Source organism: Podarcis melisellensis, assembly GCF_964234715.1.
Source record: "Podarcis melisellensis genome assembly, chromosome: 3".
Classification (NCBI taxonomy): domain Eukaryota; kingdom Metazoa; phylum Chordata; class Lepidosauria; order Squamata; family Lacertidae; genus Podarcis; species Podarcis melisellensis.
In genome coordinates this window covers 90,297,225-90,314,639 of record NC_138530.1, presented here as the reverse complement: position 1 = coordinate 90,314,639, position 17,415 = coordinate 90,297,225, and the positions used below count along the sequence as shown (strand labels likewise).

Genomic DNA, 17,415 nt, shown 5'->3' with positions numbered 1-17,415 from the left:
AGCCTGCTCCCTAAAATATCACTGGTTTGTTGTTGACAAAGGGCCCCATTACCTTCAGTAGCTTAGGGCCTCATCAAACCTAAATCCGGTCCTGGTGCCAGGGATTGAAGCTGAGACCTGTGTGCAGAGCTTGGGCTGTGCAACTGAGCCATGGCTCCCTCTCAGAAGCAACGAGTCACACATTGGAATCCTAGAAATCATAGAATTGTAGAGTTGGAAGTCAAACTTCTTGCAATGCAGGAACATGCAGCTGTCCCATATGGGGATCAAACCTACAACCTAGGCGTTATCAGCACTGTGCTCTAATCAGCTGAGCTATCCAGAACCTGGAAGGGAGAAGGAGTCCAGGAAGAGGGGAGTATACTGGCCTATAGGATGACTTTGTTCCCTGTTGGGTACCTTAGTGTGGATAGGGTTGCATTCCTGGAAAGCAGCGTTTTCATCTGGCCAAAGAAAGAAGTGCTTTGTTTTGGTACTTGGCTGGGAGAAAGGACAGGAGTGCTCACGCCGTTATAGGACTAGCACACAGCCAGCCTGCATGTCTGCTTGGTCAGCTTGCCTATTTGTAAATAGTCCAGGGTTCTCAGAAAAAGAAAGCAGCATGCAAACGAAGCCTAGGGCTTCCTGCTGCTTTTGGGTGTGGGGAGCATGTCATTTTCCTTTGACAAATGGTGGAGGGAATGAAGTAATTCCTGGCTACACGCTCTGCGGCAACAGCCATTGGCACTGGCAGTCAGTGACCGTTTGGCACTGCGCAAGGGGTCCTTTCTTCAGAGGGAGAAAAGTGGGGAGAGTGCCAATGTATCGGAAGGCCCAGTGGAACGCTATCGCTATGCAAACAAATCAGGGCATGATCCTGCAACCATGCCGCAGCTATGTAGGTTTGGTCACTTCCTCGGCTGGGGAGGGCGGGATACAAATAAATTATTATTATTATTATTATTATTATTATTATTATTATTATTATTATTATTATTATTATTGGTGGCTGTCAACAAAACCAGTTTCTGTTCTCCACTCTATGTTGCATCATGGTAGAAAAGGTGGGATCTAAATGTAAGAGATGTTAAGAAGAATGCGTGCTGTTTAAAGGCAAGTAGGTAAAACATCAAGGTTCTTCCTTACTGACTATCAAACAGAACACCAGTGTAGTTCTTGAAGTGAGAAAGGATTGGTGTCCAGATACTGGAAAGTAATTGACCAAACACCAGTGTAGCAACTCCCACCAGAAAGATTGCCCAAGGTTTTTGAGCTTTCTGGGGAGAGATAACCCTATCCATCCTGCCAACCTAGCAGTTTGAAAGCATGTCAAAGTGCAAGTAGATAAATAGGTACTGCTCTGGTGGGAAGGTAAACGGCGTTTCCGTGTGCTGCTCTGGTTCACCAGAAGTGGCTTAGTCATGCTGGCCACATGACCCAGAAGCTGTATGCCGGCTCCCTCGGCCAATAAAGTGAGATGAGCGCCGCAACCCCAGAGTCGGTCACGACTGGACCTAGTGGTCACCCTATCCAAGCTGGGCACATGGCAGAGATGGTTGCTTCTGCACCCTAAAGCCCCCGGGCCACCCACCAGCATTTTTTTCAAATCTAATTGCTGGGATGATAGGCAACTGCATAGTTTTGCATAGTTGCAATATGTGTCTGATTCTGGTGTTTGCATACGGCGTCCAGAACAGTTTCTCTGGTTTGCAAATGTGCCTTGGGGTTAAAAACTAAATTGGCAACCCCTAAATTAGAGTGTTGAACAAGGGCCAGGGACACCTTTCTGTCCAAATCCTCACACACCCATGAAGCTCACTACTGGTTCAAAATACACTGGAAGAATCTCGAAAAACAAAAGCCGCAACAGAAAACAAACTGGAGTGAAAGTCACATTGAACTCAATGAGGTTTACCTTTCAGGAAAACATGCTGTGAACTAGGCTAAGTGTAATTTCTGTGTGTGTGTGTTGTACCACAACATCTGAATATACAATTGTCTTTAGAAAAAAGCACTTGAGATTCGTTCACCACCGCTGTCCGGTCTTTACACACCTTATTTAAGTAGATCCAAAGGAAACCTCAAAAACTCTTGCTGCTAATGATGTTGCCTGTTAAAAATTGGGCTATGCTACCTGCAAATGCGCCTCACTAAATAACTGTGGAGATGCCAATTTTAAGGTAATTAAAAAAAAAAAGCAACTCCACTAATCAGCATCCCCTTTGATCTGTTTAACCCCAAAGGTCAACACATCCTGACCCCATCAATGCTCTTGCTCTGCAGTTGCCTGGCTTGGGTCATTTCTCCCATTGTTTTATTCATCCCGTATTAACTTCAAAACGAAGCAGCAGCAACGTTCCAGTGTACCTTGCAAATCCTCCTGATCTCACAATAGGTGAAGGCTCATTGTTTCCCTCCAAATCGGTCCCCATTGTGCCCATTCAGCAAAATCGTTCATTTCCTCAGTCTAATGACTGCATCCTATTCCAGACTGAAAGCATTTTGTCATTCTGACGGTAGAGGATATTCAGGCCCTTTGATCTTACCTGTTATTGCTTTCAGTTCTTCAGCTACTGAGCTGGGAAAAGAACTGTGCTTAAGCTGGAAGCCAGTAAGTAAGTGTGTGTGTGAGAGTGAGTGAGTGAGTGAGGGGCTTGCATGAAATACCATTTATATACCTTTTTTATTACAATATCATCGTGAAGGTGTAGCCATTGACATGCAGAAGTGTGCAAACCCTTTTTTCCCCCGTTTGAAAGAGGCTTTTGAAGGTGGAGGTATTCCAAAGTACTTAGTGTGGGCTGACAATCGCCACCGCTGTAATGAGCTCCCATTAAAAGTAAGCCTATTACTTGAGAGAGATGGGCACTATCCTGCCAAAGGGAAGCACATTTTAAGTCCGACAGGAAGCTTGCAGCCAAAAGGGTTTGCTGGTTAATTCAGATCAGCGTGTGAATTTCTGCACCCAATTCCCCTTTATCATTGTCAAGTCACACTACCGCATCCATGGTAGAAGCTGCAGCCTTTCGGGTTCTCTCTCTTATGAGCTAAATGGACAGGAACACCTAAATGTTTAGACCTGCCATGCATATGTCCTCCATCGGGCACAGTACCCAAGTGATATCTTCATAACCTCATCTACCTGTCTTTCCCAAAGTTTTTTTCCTTGTTTTGCCCCCAAGTTTGCACTCCCCTGTTTAGCTCTTGGTTGCATAGCACCTGAGGTTTTCACCCCAGCCAAACTGACAATTATCTCTTGCCACAGAAGTTTGACTGCAATACTTCATAGCTGATTACGTTGCTTCTTGAACACAGAATAGCCCATAGCATCACATCAGCTCAGCCAACCAGTCTCAGATGCTTCACTGCCACAAAGCCCACTGTGGATGTATAAAATCTGTTGTTCTGAGGTCGCACAAAGTATGGCTGTTCTCAAGAAAGGGTAGAGCTACAAAGCATGAGCAGCATAAATGTTTCTTACTTCTAAACACTAAGTCAAACTCTGCGTTTTTCTTATTCCTGTCAGAGATTATGAAAGACATTTCTTTACATGAAAGGAACATCCATTTGCCGGTTTTGATTCTTCTGTTAAGAATTAAATTCTCATGATCAAGGTGTTCAAAGCAATACCAAGAACTGGGTTTCTCCATATGTAAAGAAGGCTTACAATAAATGCTGCTGCAATTTCTGTTTTGTAAGTGGCCAGTATCCCAGTGAGGGATTTCAATCTGTGAAATGTGGGACAGGTAATTAAAATATAAACCAGAACTGATAACAGAGGGGTGGGAGCCAAGATTATACTGGCAGGCAATAAATTATTCATTATAAGCTTTTATTTTTTCCAAAAGATGTACTTGTTTTATTCATGAGTTTGCTTTTTTCAGATGGTTCTGTTATAACACTGGAACTTGAAAGTAGTAAGCAAAAATAATTTAATTTTTGCAGGCCGGATGTAGTGTTTGGGAGCATTTAATTCACTTTGCAGGTATCAGTTCGATCTGATATTCTCAAGCTGCATTTTCCCCATTGCTTTAAAAAAAAAAAGTGAACCGACCCCAACCAATTCTTACTGATTGTTTTTTTTTGTTGGTTTTTTAAACCAGAACATTTCTCTATTTTGTATCACTCACAATCCCGAATGCCTGTTGCATGGTAGAAAGATATTCACAGAACTAAAATGATAGAACACTTAACACTGGTCAAATGTACAGGTTTATAGATTTGTAGATTACAAATATTATGTAGAATTGCTGCCTTTTTAATTGGTATCTGTTGAAGCACTGTTAATGGTGGAATTCATAACCACAGTTTATTAGGTGTTTTTACCTTGTATTTTATTCTGTGAACCGCCCTGAGATCTTGTGATGAAGGGCAGTACATTAACAGCAAGAACAACAACAGCGATAACAATAATAGGTTGCTGATCAACTTCGTGATCAGAAATACTCAGCCTGATCCTATGGATATTCACTTGCAAGAAAGTCGCATTGTGTCTAGCAGGGCTTACTCACAGGTAGGAGTGTCGGGACTGCAGCCTTTCTATGTGATCCAGATTCTGCTTGGGCAAGCCTACACTACACAACAAGTGCATTGTTCGATTCCTTTTCTTTCTTTCTTTCTGTATTTACCCCACACATGTGCAGAGCAAATTGAGAGTGATCAATTTCATTAATGACATGGTATTGCAGAGTTCATTGTTTTGGGAACCCTCTGAATTAGCTCCACAAAGGAAATTGCTCTTCTGATCTGCTGCGCCGATATAGAAATGAATGTGTTATATTTTCAAGAAATAATAGGCCAGCTACCCCCTTAACCCACCTCTCTCTTTGCCTCTCTTCCTTTAGGGTATGTGGATGAATTAATTTTTGCCCTTCTTTTGTCCTTTACTGCTTCGTTTCCCCCTGGGTTTCATAATTTTAAAACCCAGCTTCCATATTCCTAGGAATATAAATGGTATTTCCTCTTTTTTGAGCCGGCTCCAAAATGCTGTGCTTCTCTTAGTATACAACATTGGTGCTCAGGAACGCTGCCTTCTGGCATAGCTCTGCTGACCACGGCAAGTATAGTCTGAAACAGAGCAGGCAGTATTTCTCAAATCCAATCTGACCATTGTGCGACTACAGGCATCTTCCAGATGTGAACCCCAGCCAGCATGGCCAGTGCTAAGGGATGATGGGAGTTGTAGTCTAACAACATCTGGCAGGTCATAGGCTCCCTATCCCTGATCTACAGTGGTACCTCGGGTTACATACACTTCAGGTTACATACGCTTCAGGTTACAGACTCCGCTAACCCAGAAATAGTGCTTCAGGTTAAGAACTTTGCTTCAGGATGAGAACAGAAATCATGCTCCGGTGGCGCAGTGGCAGCAGGAGGCCCCATTAGCTAAAGTGGTGCTTCAGGTTAAGAACAGTTTCAGCTTAAGTACGGACCTCAGGAACGAATTAAGTACTTAACCCAAGGTACCACTGTACTAGGTTAGTCACACCCCATATGCAAGCTCAGCAGCAGACCCTTCCTGCTTTCACTGCCCTATCACAGGTTTGGGGTTCAGGTAGAAATTACACCCAACATTTAGCAGCTCTAGAATCTAGCCCTCTTCAATCAACTCCAGAATAAGTTGATTTTGGGTGTATCACACGTTGGCTCTGCAGAATCTGAGATGTAGCCAACTGCTGAACACTTATCACCTATCTCAAAATTGCTTCCTAAACTTTGCATTCCCACCCCCTTCTCTCCATCCAGAGAACCAGTGTGGTGTAGTGGTTAAGAGCGGTAGACTTGTAATCTGGTGAACCGGGTTTGCTTCCCCGCTCCTCCACACGCAGCTGCTAGGTGACCTTGGGATAGTCACACTTCTCTGAAGCCTCACTCACCTCACAGAGTGTTAGTTGTGGGGGAGGAAGGGAAAGGAGATTGTTAGCTGCTTTGAGACGCCTTAGGGTAGTGATAAAGCAGGATATCAAATCTAAATTCTTCTTCTTCCATCCAGCTGGCAGAAGAGGACATCATTTTTTTACGGCTTGGCCCCAGCAGTTGCTCAACTTGAATATCCTGTTGTGGTGGTGGAAGCCTAGAGAGGTTGTGCTCCCTCCAGTATGCACATGCCATAACATATAAAACATTGATGGATCCAGGTCTTTTTCAGCTGGAACTCGCCGGAACTCAGTTCCGGCACCACTCAGGTGGGTGCCATTGCCATTCAAAGAGAAGGAGGGAGGTGTTCATGGTGAGTTCCAGCACCTCGTTTTCTAGAAAAATAGCACTGGGTGGATCCACATAAACACTGAGACCTGAATGTTAATTGTTGTTGTTGTTGTTTAGTCGTTTAGTCGTGTCCGACTCTTCGTGACCCCATGGACCAGAGAACGCCAGGCACCTCTGTCCTCCACTGCCTCCCGCAGTTTGGACAAACTCATGCTGGTAACCTCGAAAACACTATCCAACCATCTCATCCTCTGTCGCCCCCTTCTCCTTGTGCCCTCCATCTTTCCCAACATCAGGGTCTTCTCCAGGGAGTCTTCTCTTCTCATGAGGTGGCCAAAGTACTGGAGCCTCAGCTTCACAATCTGTCCTTCCAGTGAGCACTCAGGGTTGATTTCCTTCAGTATGGAGAGGTTTGATCTTCTTGCAGTCCATGGGACTCTCAAGAGTCTCCTCCAGCACCATAATTCAAAAGCATCAATTCTTCGGCGATCAGCCTTCTTGATGGTCCAGCTCTCACTTCCATACATCACTACTGGGAAAACCATAGCTTTAACTATGCGAACCTTTGTTGGCAAGGTGATGTCTCTACTTCTCAAGATGCTGTCTAGGCCTGTCATTGCCCTTCTCCCAAGAAGCAGGCGTCTTTTAATTTCGTGGCTGCTGTCACATCTGCAGTGATCATTGAGCCCAAGAAAGTAAAATCTCTCACTACCTCCATTTCTTCCCCTTCTATTTGCCAGGAGGTGATGGGACCAGTGGCCATGATCTTCGTTTTCTTGATGTTAATTACTGGAATGTAAATTAAAGAAATCTAAACCACCAAGCCTCTTGGGCTTGCCGTTCAGAAGGTCGCGGTTCGAATCCTCGCAGTGGGGTGAGCTCTCGCTGCTCGGTCCCAGCTCCTGCCAACCTAGCAGTTTGAAAGCACGCCAAAGTGTAAGTAGATAAATAGGTATCACTCTGGCGAGAAGGTAAACAGCGTTTTCATGCGCTGCTCTGGTTTTGGTGTTCTGCTGCGGCAGAAGTGGCTTAGTCATGCTGGCCGCATGACCCAAAAAAAACTCTGCGGACAAACACTGGCTCCCTCAGCCACTAAAGCGAGTTGAGCGCCGGAACCCCAGAGTTGTCTGTGACTGGACTTAACTGTCAGGGGTCCTTTACCTTTTTACCTTTTAGGGTTTGATAGGATTTTTGTGTGTGGCTAACTGAACGGCTGAACTTTGGTTCAGTTTTCCTCCATCCCTCCTTGCTGGCTGTACTTTGAAGAGGCCTGCCTAACTGGTGACTGACTCAATCACACCAAATAGTTTCCCAACAATGCCTCTATGGTTTTTGTTCTTTCGCGATGCCAGGCAGACGCAAGTCATTTACTGAGCTCCTTGCGCACACTCAAACAGGGCTGATGGCCTTCATTTGGTTTGGTGGATTATAAAAGCAGGCAGGCTTGCTTTTGACGGAAAGGGGCAAGCCATACTGGATCATCCTGCAGGCCACCAAATTGTAAGGGTACCAATGTGGCGCAATGGGTCAGTGTGTCTGGCTGTTAATCAGTAGGTTGGTGGTTCAAGCCCACCCAGGAACAGTGGGCAGAATTCCTGCATTGCTGACGATCCTCAGGGCCAACTCTACAATTCTATGATTTACAAAGGAAACATTTGCAACAACAATGAAAGTTTCCTCCTCTCCTCCCACTGTTTCTCCCTTAAATCTTTTCTGAGGTTTTCCCAAATCCTACAGAGCAGGTGTGGGGGTGGCATGGGTGGAGGGAGCAATCCAGTTAACCTTGCACTGGTGCACATATTCTTTACCTTGTCTGCAATAATTGTTATTGGAGACACCTGTGGTCAACTTTATATGTCCTATGCATTTGTGTTGCAAGCATTAGCAGCTACACTATCCAGTGAGCACTGATCCACTAGCATGATCCCCACTAGTATGAATATTTCATTGATAATTATTCGCTATGTACCTCTTTATATATGTATTTTGTTCTACTGTATGGCTTACATGCAGGTTGCTCATTTTGTTGTCATTCATTGCTTGCAATGCCTTATATTCCATTTCTAGCTGATGAAGACTTTATTCCGAAACAGTGGAACTATTCCGGATATACTGTCCTTTTGAGACTTCAGAGAGACGTCTTTCTTTGAGACTTTTGTGAGACGTCTTCCTTTGAGAGACGGCTTGGCGTTCCTTGCTATTCATTGATTTGCTTGATTCTTTGTTTGACTCTGATACATATAACAACTTGTAGTTACTTGTATATTTTGTGAGATGTGTTGTATGATATACACATCATTTTGAAGTGGCTTATTCGTATATTTTGAATGACAACATATCCGATTATATATTCACTTACAGTGGACGCTTGGGTTGCGAACGTGATCTGTGCGGGATGCATATTCACAACCTGTAGCATTTGCAACCCACAGAGGCACGTCTGCACACACACAGATTGTGATTTAGCGCTTCTGCCCATGCGCAAAACCCAGAAGTAACCCGTTCCAGTACTTCCGGGTTTCAGTGGGTCCGTAACCTGAAAAAACGCAACCTGAAGCGTCTGTAACCCGAGGTATTAGCCAGCGTGTTGAGTTTGCATTTTTGTAGATTGTTACATTTTGCAACACAGGGGTTTGTGTTTGTTCAGATCATTGGAACCAATGGCAGATTCATGCTTTGATTTCTTGCTTTGAATGAGTCAAATGTAAAGTTTGCGGAGGGGAGAGGAACAACGCATCGTGTGACCAATGTCTTCTGTAGTTCTGAAGACAAAAAAGAACTGTGTACATTTTTCCCCCACCCCCATGTGTATGCTGCTTGTAAATTTGCATGATATAATGAGACTTTGGGGTCAACTACCAGACCTCACAGACATGAAGTTTTCTAGGATTTCTGGATTCTCTTACATGGCTGGGACCAACTTATTACTGTATTATTGGGAGATTATGCGTCATTCCCATGCTTTCTTTTGCTCTAGGGTGCTGAATAAAGATGTATATGTCTTTTAAGTCCATAATTAGGTTTGATGGCGCTACAGCTCACTAAGCAGGCATATCTTTCTCGAGGGATACCTAGAGAATGATGATTTGCTGCTTCTATCTAGGGAGAGAAGGATAGTCAGTGCCAGGAGGAGGGGGAGAGACGTGTAGTTTAGAGCAGAGGGTCAAAAAGGCTGCCTTCTTTTCCTCCCTACTGTGCCAGTTCCAGGCTAGTACACTAAAGGAGCCAAAAGATCTTGCACCTCAAGGGATCTGTGAAGTTTTGGATTCAGCAGATCCAAACCCTCACCACCCTGAAAAACCTCGTTTCAGGGTTTTCTAATGAATACTGCTACAGGTTTGGAAAGAATTGGATACCAGCAGAGAAGCAACAGCTAATTACACTGCATAGTGAAAGCTGAACCATTTGTAACCTGTGTCTCAGACAAGCACCCCCAAACTCGGCCCTCCAGATGTTTTGGGACTACAACTCCCATCTGTTAGAATTCCTGCTCCATGATTGCAGTCATGAGATTGTTGTCTATCACATGACGGTTTATGTTTCGACTCCAGAGTGGGAAGTGACGGAGACAGGATGTTTGTGTTACTGTGTTCCGTGAAGTGGGACTATTGTCCTTTGTTCTTTTTCTCTTTGCTGTCTGATGCTAGAGAGAGAGGGAGCCATGTTGCAGTGCTCCGTGTGTGTTTATATGTAAATAAAGTAGCACTAACTTCTTTCAGTGTGTTAACTGCTAAATATATGAGTAAGTTGTGAATATAACCAGGCACATTTGTGCTGTGGTTGGGACTTTATACTTATTTTGGAAGGCATGTTGCCTCAAGCTTGAATCATTCTCTGTTTGATACACCATCGAAAAAATCCTGTACTTTGGGAAATTCTCTGAAGACACATTAGTTGGTGTTACCTTGTATATATTGTTTGCCACTTGACTCTGAATGAAGATACAATTTAGTAGCTATATACTGTAAAGTGTTGTAATCGAATTATTGGCCTATCGTGTTGCTGTTAGGTTGCCAGATTTTTCTGTTCGCGACACAGGGGATCTTTGCTTCTAGTTATACGATGCCAGAAAGGGTAGGATTGTTCTCTAGGAAAACCTAGATGTTTAGCAACACGTTAAACTGCCTCCAGCCCAGTCTGCTCCAGCTGATAGTGGATCTTGAAGATCTAAGGTGGACTGGAGAACCTTGAACTGAGAACATCAGGGATCGAACCTCCGATTATCTAGTACCATTTTACACTGATCTGTGCTGCTAGGGCTCAGGGGCCTACAACCCTGGTTGCAAAAAGGGCTGGGGAAAATGGAAGCAAATGGTTTTGCGGTGATGACAAGGCTTAGATTTTTTAAGCGCGGCATTACAAGCCTCCAAACGAAAGAAGCAGCAATGTGGCAGATCTCTGAAGCGGGCCTTAGGCCGTGCCGCTTCATTTGTACTGGCATATTCATGCGAATTGTTACATGTGTTAACAATAAACAAAGGAATCTTTGTGGCCGTAACTAAAACGCAGCTCAAGAAGAAAGCATCTTGCTTGGTGGTGCTTCTTCTACATCTTTTTCTTTTAGAATGTTTTAAAATGAGTAAATCAAGCGCTAGCCTGAAAGCCGCAACGCCGCTGACATCCTTTTGGAGGTGAATTTTTAAAACTGTCCAATTTTGTCAGGCTGTGGTGCGTCAAGCATCTATTTTCATCGCGTCTTGGTGAGGGGTTGGTGGAAGGGAGTATCTGTGGTCTTGGATAGAAGGAGGAAAGGGCGCAATTTGATCTGATTAAATTTGAGAGCTGGTAGACTGATTTATATCGTGGCTGAGAGCTGTGCTAGGCGTGCGATTTCTGCGAGTAAATGCATCTAAAATGCCTAAAGCGTTCCTCTGTTCCTAGTTACAAGGGCAGTCTCCCACTGAAGTCAAGAGGGCTCTCGGTCATGTTACTCTTGGCGGAGTCTGCAGATTATTGCAGACGTCTTTCCTACACAAGTAAGTAAGACATCACCAAGCAAAGCATTACGGGGCTCACAGTAGGCAAGTCATATGCATTAGATTTAACAAATCATACTGTAATCCATTCAGCCCCATATTTCTACACAAATGTTCCTGCTGGCACTCAATATGGGATTAGATCCATGCAGGGTGGTCCGAAAGTTAGGCAGTAAATATGGTAATTTACAGTAAGTGTTCGGCAAGATCCCTTTGGTATGTGACTTTTGAATGGCTTTGTGCAACGCTCCCTAAAAAAAGGGGGGGGTACACGATTGCATCGCTGTGTCCCTGTATCCCCAGTAGATAAGACAGTGAACTATGGGAAGGTTTTGCAAGGAATTTCTGCCCTTTGAAAAAGTCATGCTCCGCCATGGCTTGTGTATCTTTGGCGCTATGCTAACATTCACTACTTCTCTGCCTGTGTTTACAATGGGACAGTTCAGATTCAATGCTAAGCAGAATATGGGGAAGATATGGTTCTTGGTTGTTGTTTTTTACAAGGACAGGGAACCGAAGATTCCAGCATAAGAAGAAAAAGGGAGTTAGCCTCCTGCTGTCTTTTGGCTTGCACACCCTCAACCTACTGCTAAGTCATACCATATTGTAACTATTTTGAATTTATTGCTGTTACATGTTAATCTATGGTTTGGGGTTGTTCTGAATTTGTGAGGCGTCTTGCATATTTTATACAGAAAAGCAAGGTTCAAATATATGTAATAAATAGTCCAGGATAGCTCAGGTGGCAGAGCATGAGACTCTTGATCTCAGGGCTGTGGGTTCAAGCCCCGCGTTGGGTAAAACAATTCTGCATTGCAGGGGGTTGGACTAGATGACCCTTGCGGTCCCTTTGCAATGCTACACTTCTATGATTCAATGATTCTGAGGAGAAAGGGCACCCAACCTCCACAACTGTGCTCTACGTGGGGCTACCTTTGAAGGTGACCCGTAAACTGCAATTAATCCAGAATGCGGCAGCTAGACTGGTGACTGGGAGTGGCCGCCAGGACCACATAACACCGGTTCTGAGAGATCTGCATTGGCTCCCAGTACATTTCCGAGCACAATTCAAAGTGTTAGTGCTGACCTTTAAAGCCCTAAACGGCCTCGGTCCTGTATACCTGAAGGAGCGTCTCCACACCCATCGTTCAGCCCAGACACTGAGATCCAGCGCCGAGGGCCTTCTGGCGGTTCCCTCATTGCGAGAAGTAAGGTTACAGGAAACCAGACAGAGGGCCTTCTCGGTAGTGGCGCCCACCCTGTGGAACGCCCTCCCACCAGATGTCAAGGAAATAAGTAGCTATCCTATCTTTAAAAGACATCTGAAGGCAGCCCTGTTTAGGAAAGTTTTTAACATTTAACGCTGTATTGTTTTTAATACTTGATTGGGAGCCGCCCAGAGTGGCTGGGGAAACTCAGCCAGATGGGCAGGGTATAAATAAAAAAATTAATAATAATAATAATCATCATCATCATCATCATCATCATCTTAATCCACTGCTGGTGGTAGGGATCTTTATTAATGGAGCAAGCCGTAGCAAGTGTTGCATTTGCTAAGCACTCATATCTCTGGCTAGAAGAGAGGCAGTCAAGAAGGACAACTTTTTAGCTTGGGAAAGCAAAGTAATATGGATATCACAGTGCAAAACTGGACAGAAATGACAACAGGAGTATATAAATTGAAGGCCTCTCACACAGTAACTAGAAGAACAGTCAGAAAGCTTTGGTTAGCTTGACTATGGTTAGAAAAATCATGTTTGGAGAACTATTTATACAAACACATTTTTTCAGGTGAAAATGAACACAACTACAGGATATATAGATGCGATCATCTACCAAGTTCTGGGACAAAGTTTTTTTTTAAAAAACCCCACACACTTTAAGTATTTATTTATGTAATACAGAGGGGGAAAGAAATGGAAAAGGAACTGTTTCATTTCACTTTCTAATTCAGTGTGCTTTTCTGGTGATACCAAAGATGTTCCTAGGAGAAGAAATTCTTCCAAAAAATTTCCTTTCCCTCTTTTAGAGGGGAAAAAAGGAATTTGAAGCTTTCTGCTTCAACAGTAAAGGAAATCTTTACAGGTTAATGGCTTGTAGCAGTATAGGACACGGGTGGCACTGTGGTCTAAACCACTGGGCCTCTTGGGCTTGCCGATCGGAAGGTCGGCAGTTTGAATTCGCGCGATGGGGTGAGCTCCCGTTGCTGTGTTCCAGCTCCTGCCAACCTAGCAGTTTGAAAGCATGCCATGCAAGTCGATAAATAGGTACTGCTGTGGCAGGAAGGTAAACGGTGTTTCAATGCGCTCTGGCTTCCGTCACGGTGTCCCGTTGTGCCAGAAGCGGTTTAGTCATATTGACCACATGACCAGGAAAGCTGTCTGCAGACAAATGCCAGTTCCCTCAGCATGAAAGCAAGATGAGTGCCGCAACCCCATAGTCACCTTTGACTGAACTTAACCGTCCAGGGGTCTTTTACCTGTAACAGTTCCCTGGAGTAATGTAATTGTCCCACATTAAATTGCTAAAGAACCACATAGAATCATACATGGTGAGCAAAATGTGTGCGGTGAGTTATCAGATGGATTGTGCAGTTTTGTCACGCCACGAAATAACATGGAGATGAAGGACATTGCTTGTGGACCAGAGATGGTTACCAATTTGCTTTGCAAGCGAACAACAGAATATGTGGCTCTTCAGAGAATCATAGATTGTAAGAGAGTTGGAAGTGGCCGCCAGGATCATCTAGTCCAATCCCTTGCAATGCAGGAATCGTTTGCCCAAAGTGGGACTCAAAGCCACATCTTTTGTACTTCTATTTTGGAAATAGTCCACAAGTAGTTCAAAACAAAACAAAACAGAACAAAACAAAACAAAACAAAACAAAAAACAAAACGGTTTTGCCATGTATTCTCCCATTTCCATTTCCAGGCTAAAAATCATCCTTTTATGGGAGGTGTAATGTTTCCAAAATAATGGAGGGAAATATGAATGTCTACCATTTCTATACTGCTTATGGTCACTGGTGGAGGAAGAGGAGTGCAGGGGGAGTGCACCGCCCCCTGCAGGCGGCGTGCCACATCCCCAGGACATGCGCCAGCCCACCCCCAAGTGCTCTCCCCCCCCCCAGTGTCAGAGCATGAAGCTCCACCACTGCTTATGGTGTGACAGTTTCTCTTATCTCCCTCTGTTTCCTTCCAACTTTCTCTTTTCGCTTTTATTTATTTACAACCTGCTCTTCACTGTTCACACAATCCTGGCGCTAGAGACAACATTAAACAATATTTTATTTATATACAACTTAAACACACACACACACACACACACACACACACACACACAGCAATACGCCGAAAACTTAACTAGATCATCCATGCAAAGAACACCGTTTACTCTGGTGCTTGTGTGAACAGCAACATTTTCATGCGGTGTCAAAATGCCATCAAACTTGGTGCTACTCACAGCTGAGAGCGGAGGGCGTTCCAAAGTCAGGATGCCATTATTTAGAATGCCCTCTGATGAATCGGCGCAAACCATATCTCAGAAAGCCATGGCACTCAAAGAAAGACCTCCCTCAGTGATCTCAAAGTCCAGGCAGGTGTATAAGGGAGCAGGCAGGCAGTCTTTTCTGGGTCCTTAGCCATCACTGCTACATCTTCTTCCCTGATTAGTCACATGAGTGATTTGAGCCAATGATGGATTACATGCTGAATTGAATTGTGTCAGTGCGGACGTCACTAGGGGCAAACAAAGCCCATTCAGAGCAAGGGCAGTGCATTCGGAACAAGAAATATTTGCCCCCTTTGGAAACTATCATTGCCAAAAACAAAAAAGTGGGGGAAGACATTATTTTATGCTGCTGAATTCCCACCCCCCTGAAAAATACCCCCTCTTCTGGCTCAGCTTTAGGTCACGAACATTGTCATTCCCCCCCCCCCCCCCGTCAGCTCATTTCCTCATGTGAATTCACAAAGACGATAATCACTACATGTGAAAGAGCCTTCACAGATATAGCATAAGAAGGGAGACTTTTTGCCTCGCATCAAAACACCAATATTTTTCAGCGGTGCGTGTTCACATCTTCAAATCCCTATTCGCATATTCCATGTGTGTACACTGAACGCATGTACACAGGGAGGAGAGAATGAAATGGCACCTGCTGACCTCATCCCGTCTAAGTGGCCTAGTGCTTTATGCATGTGCAGTTTCTATGTGTGCAGGCTTTGTGGCAACACTATGCAAACTGTGTGTAAGTAAAGGTCAGGGGTCAGCAAGCATAATCCCAACTCTCCCCCTGTATACGAGGATACACATAGGGCTTATGTTTACGGTAATCAAGTATATATTAATACATAAATGTGTGCACCAGCTTCTAGTAATTAGTTGGCAGGTGTCACTCGTTTACCAAAAACTGCTATTCTTTTCTCCCTTTCCCATCCCTAGGTTTTCTGGGTGTTTTATTGTCACGAGGTGCCTGTGTGTTTTAATTGGGAGGGGCAGTTCTTGTTCATGCAATCCCCCTGCCTCCTGCTCTTGAGGTTATCATTCAAAAATCAATTAAAATGTAAATTAAAACACAAGAGGCACAACCCCTGCCCGAAGAGGGCCTGCAATCTATAAACAGAGGTTAGGATAAAAGAGCGGAGGAGAAATTTTGTGCCGGGAGGAACATTCAGAAGCAATACGAAGGTGGGGGTAGGGGCGGGAAGGAGAATTTGAGCCATTTCCACCCCCTTCTCAATGAGAAAAGGAAAAGACTTTGTAACATGGCAACAAAGAATTAGCAGCAAGACGCATCTTCTATAGATAGTGGGGGAAATCCTCTCTAACCTAGTTGTCCTCAACAGCTGGATGTAGAAGCAACATCCCACTTGTAGTGTATTCAGCTGACTGTTAAGATTTGCAAAGTGCCCCAAATTGTGTGAAATGTTATAGGAGTGTGGTTTTTTTGTTTCATTATTGGCTGGACTTCTGGCTACAGTGAGGCTATACTGAGAGTGTTGTGACATTTATTAAGAACACGCAGGGGCTGAACAAGTGAATCTTTTCATAATTAAATCGCAAACTTTGGTTTCTCCGAGACCTGCGGTTGTGCGGATGGAAATATGTTTTAACAAAACACACACAACACAACCCCTCCCCCCCGACACACAAAACCACAGCAGGCGTAAAAAGACCCGGGCAGTTCGGTGAATGATCATTTAAGAAACTGACGCACTTTATATCACAGTTACACCGAGCGAGGGATGCAGGTCAAGCATCACAAATGAAATGGCCATCGTAAAAAAGCGAGCCAGCCTCTGCCATCTGCCATGGCAGCTCTGAAAAGGGGCTGAGGGAGACACAGCACCCCAGTGAAGCGAACCCGGCAACAATGCCACCAATTGGTGTGCCACGGCAGAATTAGTTAAGAGACACGCTTTTCACCAGAGCCTTTGAGGGGATATTGCAAAAAAGAAAAGGGGAGGAAAAAAACCCACACACTGCCTGTGTGTTTCTGCCAGTTTCATATACGTCTGCAAGAAAGGACTTTTAGCTGTTTTTGTGTTTGGTTTTTTAAAACAACAACAACAACAAGGAAACAATAGTACCCCCTAACAAGGAACCCATCCTGAATCATTTACTTGGGAGGCTGATTAAGGCACCTCTCTCTCTCCTCTGCTTTGTTTTGAGTCATGAATAAGATGTTCTGTGTGTTGCTTCTCTGCCGAAGATTTAAATGTCCCCACACATTTTGATCTGTGCAACTCCAGCACAGCTGATGGCAACAAAGGCTGGTTTCAAGCTCATTGTCATCACCATGGAGTTATAACAGATGAATGGGTGGCATTGATTCTGATTGGCAGACTCATTCACATGCATTCAGAGCTCATGAATTTTACTTAACACGTCCTCCTATTGCTTATTGGCTGGGATTTAATTGGAGTGATGTATTGCAGCACTGCTAGATGAAGTGGAACAGTCTCTCTCTCTCTCTCTTTCTCTCTCTCTCCATTTTCCCTTAGTTAAGTGGTCCTTTTCTTCCATACCTCTGAGTTAGAGATGCTTGAGGCAAAATATTAATTTATGTCATATAAATGGAAAGTATTTAACTCTTTGTTTTGTGATGCAGCTTTCAAAATAACACACAGAGGCGAGATGTGAATGTGGATTTTTGCTATTTGCCACTACACACACCTCACCAATAATTTTGCCTTCTCTTTTGACATCAAGCAAATCAGAAGCCATTGGGGCTTTCGTAAATTATTTTGGG

The 17,415-nt window shown here is 44.1% G+C and overlaps 1 long non-coding RNA gene across 1 annotated transcript in view; it reads right to left on the bottom strand.

Moving 5' to 3' along the window:
• Positions 1-17,415, bottom strand: part of LOC309367407 — a 368,756-nt gene that overhangs the window by 45,392 nt on the left and 305,949 nt on the right. The gene's annotated exons all lie outside the window — the stretch shown is intronic.